We start from the raw sequence: 11,381 nt of genomic DNA, 5'->3' as shown, positions 1-11,381 counted from the left end.
ATGTAAGCAATTACAGGCAAACTGAATCGCTCCATCTACATTCCTCTTAGAAGTTTTTTTTCTATTTCAAAGTGATGTGACATTTTTGGGTTACACTTCAGGAACTCAGTGCAGGCTCCTGGCTTTGTACTGCCGCTCCAAACAAGCAGCAATTCAATTATGCACCCGCCCACCCCTTTCCCAAAACGAAACCCTCTCAGGTCCGGAACTCTCTTCAGTGCAGGTTTTAAATAGAAAGGATAAGTAGGATAAAGCTGGTTGAGGGAGCTACTTTATCTTCCATTTTTTCCCTCACAGTGATTCCCCTGACCTGGCCAGGCTCTCAGGTTCCTGGTGCTTTCCTCCTGTTGGGAGATTCCAATCTCCATGTGCTCTATAAATGATCAGGGGTGGGAAATGGAGACAAGTCTGTGTCAAGGAGCTTTCCTCCCCAGTTTCAGATCCATCTACTGCAGTGCTGTGATTTGGTGACTCTGACAGCCATTGCCTTAATACAAGGGCTCCATCCCAAAGGTTATATTAAATGAAAGGGCCTGTTTTGCTGAAGTACAGTTGTTTCAAAATATTATAAGGCTGTACATTTTATACAGAAGTATATAAGGGATACTCCTGCTAAGCATTTTTGCAGATAAGTTGACAAGCTTATTGGTATTCTTTTACTGCACAGTGTTTCCTTAATACTTGGAATATGTTCACTTTTATTCAGTACTTGTACTAGTTGCCTAAAATCTGGATTTTGTTTTCTGAAAGGCTGGTTTGCATCCAGAGAATTTATCCCAGCATCTTCACTCCTATCAGAGCAAGCGGTGTAAAGTTTTTGAAAGTGGAAAGTTTTGTTTCTTACAAATATGAAGGCACCTTCTGGTGGGTATTCTGGAGAGCAGCTGCTATGAAAGTTAGAAGTGAGAGCTGACTTCAAATAGTTTGGCAACTTTAAGTAAAATGAAAAGTACTTCTCAGTCTTAATATTGGAATGGTAGTATTTCACTGGAAGGCTGTATTCCTCCAAGAATTGGTGTGATGCATGCAGACATTCGTTATGCCTATCCGTCACTCAGAAAGCAGCTGCTTTCTATTATTTAATGCAGATGCTATACAAATAGTTCTGCAGTATTTCCACTTGGGAGGAACATCATGCTCCTGCTGTGCTGCCTGAGCTCAGCTGTGGGCAACTACAGCCCACGACGGCTTCTGAAGGCAACTTGCAAAGAGGACTTCAGGATTCCGTGCCCTCAATGGGAAGCTGCCTCCAGCATTCAAAAGCTCTGACAAATGCAACCTCTGCCTACGGGACAGGACAGTAATCTGCAAGGGACTACAACTCATTTGTTCATAAACACCATGACTTAGAGTCTCTGCACATGCATTCTGTTTGGGTTTAAGTCATCCTCTGCTGAGATCTAAATTTTGCTCTTTGAAAAGATGCTCCATGCTGCATCTGGACTTCCCAAGCCACATATTCAGGTTAGTATCCACTCCATGCCCAGCAACTGTACTACTGCTTTTAAGCAGTAGTGTGTTTTGCATTTCTTTAGCCCTACTCAGGCATAATCTATTGTTCCTTTTCATCACTTTCTCTTTGCTTTCCAGCTTAGTTTTCCAACATGTCTCTCCTTACTCAGATCAAAAGGATTACCAGAACTAAAAAGCTTACGTAAACCATTCATTATATTTGGAGCAAGTTGCAGTGCCTGTGCTGTGGATGTTGTAACCACTCTGAGTAAAGGACCAGCTCTGGACCGGCTCATTACTTTTTTCAGCTGAGTGCAAATCCCCTACCTATTTTGAAAAAGGTTAGGGTTGAAATCCTCTTAAGCAGATCACTGTGAGTGGGATTTATCTTGACTAATTTTATCCATCTTAGAGTTATGGGAACAGTCTAAGACCTCACTAATCCCACAGAGCAGAGTGGAGGAACCTGGGATCTTCTGCCATTCCCAAATATAGAGGATGAATTGTTTCATTGTCTATGAAACAATTTAATTATCTAAGGAGCACAAGTGAGCAGGGTTAAGTGGATACTCAGCAATTAGGAAAGTGAACCAAACCCCAGCAAGCCTTTGCATATTGCCTTCTGTCTGCTGTAGCAAACCATAGCTGCACACCAAGCTGTACCACTTGGGCAGGTCCAACAGGCTGTGCTCAGCAGAGAGTAGTGATATAATAACATATATTGTCTAGACTGTTCCACCCCCTTCATCTTCAGAGGAGGACCTGAAGGCACATTACTTTCAGAATCACATAGAAGGTACAATGGGGCAGTTCCCATCTTACCCACGTAACTCAGGGAGTATATGCTTCTCAGAGCACGCTGCAAATGGGAATTAAGTGAGATTTGCTCTCAGCCCATTGTGGGATTTAATTCCCATCGACTTTATGCAAGCAGTTACCAACGCTATTTATCCCATGGCATTAGGTAGTGTGACCTGAAGATGTTTCTGGGTATTCCAAATGTTTAGCAGAATGTTGAAGTCCTCTGTTATGAATGAAAAAGTTTTAATATACCACCATAAGACCTCCCCACACCCCCATTAAAAAAATAAAAAAAAAAAAACAGAAAGGAAATATTTGGCTGTGACAGGACGGTGTTATTCTCTTGAACTGCCTCTAGTTTTTTAAAAGTATTAGAACATAACACAGCATAACAGAATAGAAGCAAATAGAAACATAGAATGGTTTGAACCAGAAGAGGCCTCAAAGCCCACCCAGCCCCAACCCCTGCTATGGGCAGGGTTGCTCCCCACCAGCTCAGCTGCCCTGGGCTCCATCTAACCTGGCCTTGAGCCCCTCTAAGGATGGGGCACCACAGCTTCTCTGGGCAGCTGTGCCAGCACCTCACCTCCCTCTCCATGCAAAATTTTCGTTGTTTCCACCTGGGATCGAACCAGGGACCTTTTGCGTGTGAGGCAAACGTGATAACCACTACACTATGGAAACCTGGCTCTTGTTCAGTTTGGACTCCATTGACTTCAGAATGACATGGATATGAAGTGGAAGAGTAACTATGCACAGCTTTGGTGGTATGAAGACAAAGCAACATCACCCTGCAACAGCAGTTCCAACAGTTTTCCTGGTGACTCTTACATTTGATTGGATGTCAGACATGACAGACTAGATCTGAGTACAGTGGAATGGAATAGAATGGAATGGAAGAGAGAAGAGAAGAGAAGAGAAGAGAAGAGAAGAGAAGAGAAGAGAAGAGAAGAGAAGAGAAGAGAAGAGAAGAGAAGGATTTGACAAAGATCACGAAGTCTAACTGTCCAACCATGTCAGGGCTAACCAAAAGTTAAGGGACAATAATGAGGGCATTGTCCAAATGCCTCTTGAGCACTTGCAGGCATGGGGCATCAATTACATCACTAGGAAACCTGTTCTAGTGTTTGACTACTCTCATGGTTGAGAAATTCTTCCTAACATCCAGCTATTCCATCAGCACTATACCTCTTAAGTGATGCACAGAGTAACACCACCATTGTTCTGTGTGTGAATTTCCATACTAACTGATAATTGCTGAAGCTTTATTTTATCCAAAAGGATGAGATGCAGGAGGGCTTATATGTGGTCTATAATGATAAAGCAGATCATAATCCTCCAAGGGAGGAAGGGAAAACAAAACCAAAATAACAGTTCCTATCTTTTAAGTTACTAACATTCTGTCTGGCTTGTACAGGTAACTGCAATTGCCACTTGTTTCCTAGGAATTCTTAGCATTAGCACCTGCTAATTATTATGCATATGAAGGTATCTAATACATTTTCTTTGCCATGTGTGCTGCCAGGGGTCTGCTGCAAACACACCATTATGCTGTCAAGAGTTTCTGACTGCAACGAGTGATGACAAAGTGATTTCAGCTTCTCTGAAACACACCTTGGACCACTGAGTGATGGGGGTGGGGAAAGAGGTGATATTAAGAAAGGAAAAACAAAATAAAACAAACAGAACAAAACACGGAATCATTTTTAGGGTTGCATTCAAAAACTTATTGCTGTGAAATTCTTAGCGTGTTAATTTGTATTCAAAAGGTACCTGGAAACCCCTTGTGATTTTCCTGTTAGTGAAGAACCGAGTGTAAGCATCACATGGGTACCACTAACAAAGGCTCGGTGGGAATAGGTTTTGTACCACAGTGGCTAAGCATTAGTCATACTTGCATATTCTTCCTTCCACACGTTAAAAGTCTGCAGAGACAAAGAGTCGTGCCCTTGACATTTCTGAAATCCATCAATCTCTGTTGGTACTGAATGGGCCCCTTGAAGTGGAAATGCTTTCTGCCCACACAAGTATCGCAGCACCGCATGGAGTGTCCCGCCAGCGGATGTGTTACAGCATGCTTTGCAATGAACATTCTCCCGAGGTAACGGACAAAATATAGCGCTGGTATCCAATATTGTTTAAAGCTCACTTTCTACAGGAAAGCAAACTCCTCCTTCTTTCCCAAAACAAAAACACCATTTGAAGTTACATTATTGCCAGGAATGAGGAGGACAAACAGTGTACTTTCTTTTTGTTGCCATTTAAGGGTAGCAATGCTTGTTTAGCAAAGATTGTCTATTAACTTAATGAGTATGGACAATGTATCTGCGCTGCTTTCCCATATTCCAGTGACATATATATCTATTTCTTTTTCCCTACGGACAACATATACCATGAAGTATGGTAGGTTTTAATACTGTGTGAGGCTGTGCAGGTCAAGTACAATTAAGCTGTGGCCATTTCTCTTTTCCAGATGACATTTTTGCTCCTTGTTTCTTTCTTTCCCCTGAATTTTTGTGGCAACTGATTGTTGGTTTGTTTGTTTGGTTGTTGTTTTTTTCACCACTTGGAGGCAAGTCAAGCTACAGTGCATACATTTTCCTGTGTAATTTTCACAGCTAGTTTGGAGCAGAAATAAGAAAGGGCTTATAAAAGGGTTTATAAAATGACTCTGGTAGACCTTTCCGGTGAGGAGAAGTGCCTAACAATGAATATTTAACAAGATTTTATTAAAGTTTGCCATCAGCTTTTTTCCCTATGGTTACAAGCTGCATTAGCTTCAGTACATAGGTGGTTAGGCCCACCCTTACTGTTCAAAATCTATGGCTGGTCCCCTGGTATGCAGCAATGCCCTAGGATGGGCTTGCAGTAAGCCAGATGCTGGACCCAGCTTGCCATTAGAATGGAAAGTCAGCAAAAGCCATTCAGCAACTTATCAGTCTCACTGCCAGCAGAAGTTTCCAATTTTTCATCCTGCACCGAGGAAGTACAATCAGTTTCCTCTATGTGAAGTCTTTACCTTTTTTTTTTTTTTTTTTTTTTTGTGCAAACAACATCTGCTAAACTTCAGGAAAAAAAGCAGAGAAACAAACCTTCCCCCAGGGCTTTAACATGTTTTGGTGGCCAGAAGCCATGTACATTTTGAGGAGCAGCAGCAAACAGCTGTTTTTCAGACTCTTCCCAATGCAGCTTAAGACTTGTTCCATTCCAGTAGTTATTATTAGAGCGATTCAGTCTCAGCTTCCAACACTGACGCATGCAGGGCTTTTTAGCCTGCTTTTACTAAGGAAACACTGCACATGTGATGACACTCCAATCAGTCTTTCCATCAATACATGGAACCCACTGGCCAGCTTCAATCAAAGCAGCAAACCAACTGCTTTACAACCCCCAAGTTCCCACTGCATTCCAAACCACGCATATCTGGGCAAAAGAAAATGAAAGAAAAAGCAGAACAGCCTGTATGAGACCCCAGAGAACCCACAGAGAGGTGTTGCTATGGATGTTCCCCTCCAGGAAAGATTTGCAAGAGCTTTCATCTCCTTGGACACTGGTGTGTCCAGCAGGAAGGCAGATGCCATTCATTCCATTATCAGTTTTTGCAGTGCTATCATGAACTTCTGCTTTCTTTCCAATTTCTCTCACATCTACAGGTGTCAGCCCTTGCTGCATGTTGAAAACTGAGAGTAAATTTTGTGAATGTCAAGATTCTCTCAGAGGGCTTTTCTGGCACAGGCTGCAGTTGTTTTCTCTTGGCTGGAGGGAACAGCCAGATCCACCAGGACAGTGAGGAAAGCTTTGCTCACCATTTGAAAGCGTGTCTTTGTTCAAAGAGGCATTTCTGCCACAAGCACATGTGCCTACAGGGAGCTTCCTTCAGGGACTCAGCTGGAAAACAGGGCCATGGGGCAGACACAGAAGTACTGCAAACCCTTCGTCTGTTTCTATGAATGGCTGCTTTAACAAGAAGGTACAGTGACAGGCTGTGCTCACAGAGATTTCAGAAAGAAGCCAGCAGTACCCTAGTTTTTCTAGGTCTTATATTTTTAGTTCAAAAATTCACATCTGTAAGTAGCATAGTAACACATCTCCTCTAACAGCAGCAGCCCAGAGGCAGTGTTCAGCAGAAGACATCTAGGAAAGACAAGCTGAACCTGGACATAAGGAGTTTGTGAGGAGCAAACTCTCATGACAGGCCTCAGCATCAGCCGTGTCAGCTCACACAAAGCCATGCTCCTTTACTGGTGCAGGCTAAAGCACTCAAAGATGCCACAAGTTATTTCTAGCAATGAAGCCAACATTCTTCCGAGTGATTAATATTTTTCAGAATTGAAGTATATAAATATATCTATTCCTCTCAATTTTCTTCTTCTTTAGTGCTGCAATGCTACCCAAATCCAGAAGCAATAGAAAAAGAGGAGTCTGAGAGATGTGCAAAGTTAGCACCATTGTCAACCAAAGAAACCTCCTTCAATTATTCAGTGTCTGCTACTCTCGAATTTCCCATTCTTACAGCTTGAGCTAAGTGGTGCTGCACGCATTTGGCAGCAGTTCTTGTTAACTCAGAGGACAGCCAGAGTAAGGTACACATGTATTCATGGGATAATTAATGTTTAAAGATTAATTTCATGGTAAGATATTTCCATATACATTTCCAAACTATCTGCCAAATACATATTTGTCAAGAATAGGGAACTCAAATGGAAAAGGTAAATATAATCCTAAGGAAACATGAAGCAGAACCGCTTCTTTTTCCTACTTCATTAACAATGAGAAAAATGATCATTAAGCTCTGGCACTCCAAATTATGAGCAAAGCAGCAGGCGTTGAAAACCAGTGAGCACCTGATCATGGACAACCAGCAACTAAGAAAACCAGATTTTCTGGCATCTGCCATCAATATTTTGAATCTGGAGGACAAACTGGATCTGAGTTCATTATAAAAAACATGTTTAGGAAGTTAATGTGAGAGTTTGGTGCCTGTGCTGCAATGTTAAGAGATTGAAAGATTCTACCCAACCTCTCTGAAAGATAACATAACTAAAGAAAAGATAAACTAAAGAAAGATAATATAACTAAACTAGGGTAAGGAAATGACATGAGCTCCAGGCAGACCTGTTGGCAAGCAACATATTTTATCATGTTCATCCTTTTGTAGAATGGCATCCTCTTTCAAATCCCTTTTAAAATTTGATAGGAGAGCAGACGCTTCACATTGCCAGCCAACATTCCTTCTTCACCTGGTCTGCTCTGCTCATAGAACCAGCCGGAGTTGGAAGGCACTCATGAGGATCACTGAGTCCAACTCCTGGTTCCACACATCACCCAAAATTCAAACCTTATGTCTGGGAGCAGTGTCCAAACTCTCCATGAACTCCAGCCCTTGTGGCCATGCCCACAGCCCTGTGCAGCCCGTTCTTCCATGCCCACGGCCCTGTGGTGCAGACCCTTTCCCTGACCCCCAGCTGCCCCTCCCCTCACACAGCTCCATGCCGTTCCCTCGGGCCCTGTCGCTGTCACACAGAGCAGAGCTCAGCGCTGCCCCTCCGCTCCCTGTGAGGAGCTGCAGCCGCCATCAGGCCTCCCCTCAGCTCCTCTGCTCTGCACTGAGTCAACAGAAGGACCTCAGCTCCTCCTCGCACATCTTGCCCTCTGGACTCTTTGCCATCTTTAAGAGAGACTAGACATTACAATTGCCCAAACCAAAGAAATCCTCTTGCTTTTTCCAGTTTGTCAGGACTACGTTGCCTTTGCTGAGGCTCTGCAGTACCACAGACAGCATTTCTTTCCAGCACAGCAGCCCCAGTACACCTGCTAGGAGAGCTTGACTCTTTGCACAGCAGCACCCAGCACAGCCCATAAGATCCACCATGGAAGGTATACGACATTCCTCTAGTAAAACTGTGATGAAATGGCAAATAACACGCTGCAGCAACTTCCAGCAAAGCTATATGTAGATTAGCTCTGCGATGTGCCACTAAAGAGGAGGCAAGACTCAGGATATTATCTCTGCTGTCTCATAAACCGCAGAATGGGTTATATTCCGTTCAATCAAACCTTTTTGATTCATGCAGCTGATCAAAAGGTGATGGTGAGGGTATTTCCTCCCACCCCCACATACTATCCCCTTTTAAAAATGTGAAGGAGCACCTATCCATTTGGAAGGGACCCTTCCAACCCATCCTCTCCCACAGAAGGTCCATCAGGTGGAGAAGGGAAGGGTGCGCAGGGGATCAGATGCCACACTTACTGCAGAGCCTCCGCCGCCCGGTTCTGCGTCGCCAGAGCCGCGTCCGCACCCACTGCAGGCAGGGGGCCAGCTCCATGGCTGCAGGCGCTGCCTGTCCCCGGGGCCACCTGGGGCTCCTGTTTACCAGCCAGGCAGACCGGCGGCAGCCCCGGGAAAAGCCCCAGGCGGACGGAAGGATGCGGCGGGAGGCCGTCAAGGCCCTGCTGTCCCGGTGTCGCCACGCCATATTTTATGCATGAAGGTGATGGGACGTAATTTCATCCCAGTTCTCTGCGCCCACTGTGTGCGTGAGCTCCTGCGACGACGCAGAGGACACAGAGCATCAGCCTGCGCCTCAGACCCTTGAGGAGCCACGTGGTTCTCCTGCAGTGGGGAAAGAACCTGCTGGAGAAGCGGGGCCTTTTGGAGCCACTTGGCTCAGATCTATCCAAAACCCAAGATAGTAGGTTGTCTACTGTGTTATACAGAAAGCATGGTCTGTGCTTGAGGCCTCGCTGCTGAACATTGCTGGCAGCATATGGGAGTGAGAATGCTACATTATGTGTGTGTGCCGATACTAGACTTATAGGAATGGTCAGCTTTTATGATTTATATTCTAGTTTTAGTTTTGACTTTACAGAAAGCTCCAGAGTGCTACCATTAGCTCCATCACTGCTGTGCAAGGCTCTTGTCTTTACCATGACAAAGTAATTCTACTTTGAATCACAGAATTGTAGGGACTGGAAGAGACGTCCAGAGATCATCTAGTCCCAACCCCCCTGCCAAAGCAGGCTCCATACAGCAGGTTGCACAGGTAGGCGTCCAAGCAGGACTTGAACGTTTTCAGAGTAGGAGACTCTACTCCCTGTGCTTCAGTTTGTGGCTGTTTCCCCTTGTCCTATCACCACACACTGCAGAAAAGAGTCTAACCTCATCCCTTTGCCTCCTGCACCTTAGATACTTATAGGCATTGATTTGATAATTTCAGATTTGTGGGCCAATGACTTTACAGATTTGGTTCCACAAATATGTTTGTGTTTCTTCCATAAATGTTTCCTAGATCACAGGAAAGAAGTTAGCATTCATGCTCACCAGCACATCCTTTATCAGGTAAAAGCAAGCTGGCAAGTGGAGCTAGAATTCATGAGCTGTGCTGCAGACCCACAGGACGCCTGAAGCCTCTCTTTATCAAGGGTTCTGCTGTGAAACCACTGAACGGTGGCCAGGAGGGTTGCAATCCGTGTCAAATGTGTCACTGGAGTGGTACTGGAGTGTAACTGGAGAGGTGGCTGCCTGAATTTTGGATTTTGTCACTATTTGAATCTCATCATAGGGTCACTCAAAGGCCATGGATGTCTTTTTGGTTTGATGTAATCAGATAAATCTTGCACTCTCGTTGTAATGATAGACAATAGCCAGTAGATGCATTTGAGCTTAATTTTAAAGTTTATTGGATTCATCCTGGTTTAGGCTAGTTGTGCTATTTTGAATCCCTATTGTGAGTTTAAAAATCTCAGTGATATTTACACTTGAAGTTTTCATTAAAGAAAATGTGTAGTTCATTCCCACTAGGAATTCACACAGGATTCAGAGTGACAACACTAAGCAGTCTGGAAATTAAAAGAAATAAATCCAAATCACTGTCTAGAGGAGCTATAACATTCCACAGTCCTCCATTTAATGTTGTCAGACATCAGCAACATCATGTTATTCATTCAGAACTGATCAGAAATGAAAGTAATGTGTGATGTAGAAATAATTCTGGAACTGTGAAGAATTTGCTTTAAGTTTTGAGTTATTGTGCAGTAACTTCATTTTGAAACCAGTCAGAGTGAACAGCCATGTGTTGTGTAGACAGAACTGCTGGGGTCACAAGGAGCAGCTAATCTAGATTATTTTCTCCACCAGCATGTATCTAGTGTTTGAATAGGCACCAGAATCTATTTCCACTCCTATCAAGGAGAATTCATGATATTATGCCTTGGCTCTGCTGAAATTGTTGTGGTACCAAACTAGAAGGGATTCCTGGGTCACTACATCCACCCCCTAGCTATCTTAGACAATCCTAGAATATTTCCAACCTTAACTACACCATGTATCAGAAAAACACTTCCTGCCTATCCTGTACTTGAGGAATAAGGAAATCCTCATTGAGGGGACTTTAAGAAGTGAACAGTGAATTCTTGATTAGAATGTAGCACAGCTGTGATCTCAGTTTCATGAGTTACTTCAGTGACTCTGATGCACCTAATTTACAGTAATAAATGAGCTGTAACAGCAGGTAAGTGTGGGCTGGAAGTTGCAATTAGATCTGAAGTGAGAAGGGTGTGACAGCTCTGGTGCACTTTATGTTTAAATAGTGTTTATAATTGTCTTTTATAATCATACAGACTAAGAAATAAGATTAATGTAAGAGGCTAGCTATGTGGTATTACATTTTGCTTGTTTAAGGAAAATATGTTGCAATGACAAGTATATTTGTGCTGATGATAACTTGTTGTCCTGCTCCTTTTTGTTCTTTTACTATTTTTTTTTTCAATCAGAAACTCTTCTAAACTGAAATTATTTGCAGTTATATTTTTTACTTTTGAGCAGCCAGAAGTCAGCATTTTTACCTTGTTTGGTTCAAATTTATTATTGTTTCTTCATAACATTTGGGTGCAGTCTTTTGGAATCAAAGCACAGAAAAGAAGATCAGAGAAGTTGATTTACGAAAATCATTTTCTTCCCTGCAACACATTCAGCTTTACTCCAACCCATTTTTTTTTAACCAAAGTTGATGTCTCAAGGCAGGGCACCCAGTTCGTGTCTTCCTGCGTTTTACTTTAAAACCTTTGTGGAGAAAAAGAGATATGCAATTATACAGCAGAAATAGGAGCTGCTGAATCTGTTCATACCC

The 11,381-nt window shown here is 43.2% G+C and overlaps 1 non-coding gene across 1 annotated transcript; it reads right to left on the bottom strand.

The window, feature by feature from the left end:
• Positions 1–2,864: 2,864 nt before the first annotated feature.
• On the bottom strand, positions 2,865–2,937 carry TRNAV-CAC. The gene has a single exon. It is a non-coding gene; the product is annotated as a tRNA-Val (tRNA).
• Positions 2,938–11,381: the final 8,444 nt, after the last annotated feature.

The sequence above is a fragment of the Meleagris gallopavo genome, chromosome 3 (assembly GCF_000146605.3).
Source record: "Meleagris gallopavo isolate NT-WF06-2002-E0010 breed Aviagen turkey brand Nicholas breeding stock chromosome 3, Turkey_5.1, whole genome shotgun sequence".
NCBI lineage: Eukaryota > Metazoa > Chordata > Aves > Galliformes > Phasianidae > Meleagris > Meleagris gallopavo.
This window is presented reverse-complemented; position numbering and strand designations above follow the sequence as displayed.